Source organism: Ceratosolen solmsi, unplaced genomic scaffold, assembly GCF_000503995.2.
Source record: "Ceratosolen solmsi marchali unplaced genomic scaffold, CerSol_1.0 scaffold56, whole genome shotgun sequence".
NCBI classification, from domain to species: domain Eukaryota; kingdom Metazoa; phylum Arthropoda; class Insecta; order Hymenoptera; family Agaonidae; genus Ceratosolen; species Ceratosolen solmsi.
Window position 1 is genome coordinate 3,416,900 of NW_011948425.1, and position 3,143 is coordinate 3,420,042.

General features: G+C 34.8%; 1 protein-coding gene across 1 annotated transcript in view; it reads right to left on the reverse strand.

The window, feature by feature from the left end:
* Positions 1 to 3,143, reverse strand: part of LOC105363019 (C-Maf-inducing protein) — a 72,807-nt gene that overhangs the window by 68,061 nt on the left and 1,603 nt on the right. The window lies entirely within an intron of this gene.

Sequence of the window (3,143 nt, forward strand, 5' to 3'; positions counted from 1 at the left end):
CCCCCCCCGCGGTCAAATCCTAAAACCAATCCGCCTACCGCCAGTCTTATGCTGATTCTGGAGCGATGCGAAACAAAATGCGCCGGGGCATCGACGATAAATCATTCTCCTTCCACCATCCCCATATGATTAACGATCATTCGAGCGTCGCGTTCCTTCGTAGATAAACAAATGAGACAAGAATAATACTGTTTGCAGGGACGGCTCTTGTATATGGAAAGGAGACCTCGAAACGGCAGAGCAGTTCGATCGCCAGGAGGTATCCCTCCATGGGAAATTGACGGACTGACGTCAGGTCGCCTAAATTCATCTAATTTCACTCCCGTACAAGGACAATTTTCTCGATGCAACGACATTTCCTTTTCTCGAGTTTTGCCAGCGGGTTACTTTACTCTCTCTCTCTCTCTCTCTCTCTCTCTCTCTCTCTCTGTGTTCGCCTGTCTGTCTGTTTGTTTGTTTGTGTGCGCGCGCGCGCGCGCGTGCGTGTGTGAATGATATTCGACTGGGCACTCGATTCCAGGATATCACGGATATCCGTTAAGAGCGCAGAGAGAAAGAGAGAGATTCTTCTGATTTCTGATTTCAAATGGCACATCGAGCTTGTATCAACGTACCCTCCACTGTCTCTTTCTCCTCCTTGTAAATAATTTACGTAATATTAACGAGATAACTTCTCGCTTTCCCTCCATATCCCTTCAATGCCGAGTGTGTTCACCTCTCCTTAGTTCGGCTCATTCCATTTACTGGAATATCCATACAGTAGAGAATGAGTCCTAAAGGAATGCCTCGAACGTTATAGCGGATTTATTTTTGGTTTGTCCGAATGTATAAAACAGAAATGACCGGCCCCGAGTATCCAGACTTCCGAAAATACAAAGGCTTTCATTCACTCGCTAGCGTAATATATCGGACTAAATGTAAAATATAAATATTTGATAATGGCTTTTTATTTTAAAAAAGTTTTCAATTTGCTCCGCTGAAAAATTACGTCTAACTGAAGCTCTCTTTTATCTAATTCATTTGGGAACTTTGTAACTTCTTGCCAACTCACCAACGTTTTCTCTACATACTTTATCATTAATCGAATACTTGGGCTATGCAAATAATTTAAGAATTTCAATAAACCGTCAACTATTGGATAATTATTTGTTATTTTTCTTTATGCAAAATTTTGGCATGAAATAGTCTGACGATTTTAAATTAAAATCGATCAAAATATTAATTAACACTTTTTCAGTAAGAAGTAAATTTATCCAGATTTCACGTGACATTTGTAGTTGCGCATCCCTGGCAATTCATTTAACCAGAAATTAATAGCTGCATATATCGTAAAAAATAATTTATATTAAAGCTTGAATCTTTTGTGTGCGTGTGTGTGTGTGTGCGCGCGCGTGTGTGTATGTGTGTGCTCGATGCTTCTTAAAAAGGTACGAAAAAGTTTCTTACAATTGCATTGACAAGCCGCATTATATTAATTTTTGCTTATAAATAGAAGATCTTTTATTTCGAGATTAAAATGCCCTTTTACCTTTTCAAAATAAATCCATATTACTTGACGTATTGCAAGAGTTTGCAAATTTAATTAGCATAATAGGCAAAGCTATTCATTAACCTTCCTCTTTCACTCATCTTCTCAATTTCATTTAATTTAAAAAGCAAAAAAACAAATGAATAAACTACCAAAATGAAATAAGGGAAACAAAGAAAAGAAACGTTAACCAGGTATTTTTATCGAACTTTGCGATTATTTTGAAGACCAGGTGGACAAAAATAGATGCAAGATCAATAGGGGTGGGAAAGACTGAACTTAAGTAACTAAGGAAATTAGACTGACAGGGGTCATTTACTCCGAGATTTGTTGACGTTGTAAGCAATAATTCTCACTGATAACAGAATAGGGATTGTTTACAAAATTTTATTATGATTTACGAAGTTTGAAGTTTAAGAACAAAGATTCTTTAAAAAAATAAAAGCGATAGAGAGAGAGAGAGAGAGAGAGAGAGAGAGAGAGAGAGAGAGAGAAGAACAAACTAATGCCGAGCGCACGTTTGCTACATATCTTTTTTATAAGGTAAATTAAAAGGGAAAATGGAAATTAATTTTTATTAATTTTTCACGCGTCATAAGACACGAAGCGCATAACATTGAATTACTATGTTATTTATTTAAAAGGATATTGGCTATATAACTTAAATATCATAATAAAAAAAAAAAAAAGAAAAAGAAAATAAACGCTCTTTGTAATATACGCGAATAAAGAAAGTTAAAAATATTTATTTGACCGTAATCATTTGATTGCTCAATTTTCATCACGTGACCATTCTAATTTGAAATACAAAAATTGCTGGAGAACAAACTAACTTGAAAAATAACCAGCTTTAATTTCACAAGTTTCTCGAGCAAATAGCTTTTTAAAAATAATGTCATTTTAAAGGAAACAATTAGTTAAATTTAATTGCATTTTTAACCCAAAGCCAGTTAGTCTCTATAATAATTGTGCAACTATTGTTTTAGTTCATAATTTCATACTGTCTACATTGTTTCACCGATACCTCTATTATATTCTACGCCTAGACCACGAAAATTATTAATAATACTAAAAAAATATAAAAAGTCAATAAAAAAATAATAAAGGCACACAGTGAATTTGTATCCTTATCTGCATACATAATTGTCAAAGTTGAAAAACCAATGGTAAAAAGGTATTATTGGCATTCAATGTACAAGCATAATGAATTGTTTATGTTCATTGAAACAAACATAAAATAACAATAGTCGGCCGTGCACTTCCATTATTGCGCAAAAATCATTTATCACCCATGAACTAATAATAACAACAACTATTTAACTTACACACGTAAAAGTAGCGAGAGAGGTAAAATGAAGCTCTTCGAGTACGTGTGAAATATAATTGCGATTCGTTTTGCAGAATACGGGATGGATGAATCGACCGTTACGATGGCGGGGGGGGGGGCGGAGTGGGGTGGTCGTGGGAACCTAACGACTTTGAACACACGTGCCGAACAAAGAAAAAATTAACTAATTAACGGAAGAACGAATGAGAGAAGGTAATCAAGAGATAAACAAACAAAAACGAACTATAATAATAATTAATAATTAATAATTAATAATAATAATAATAA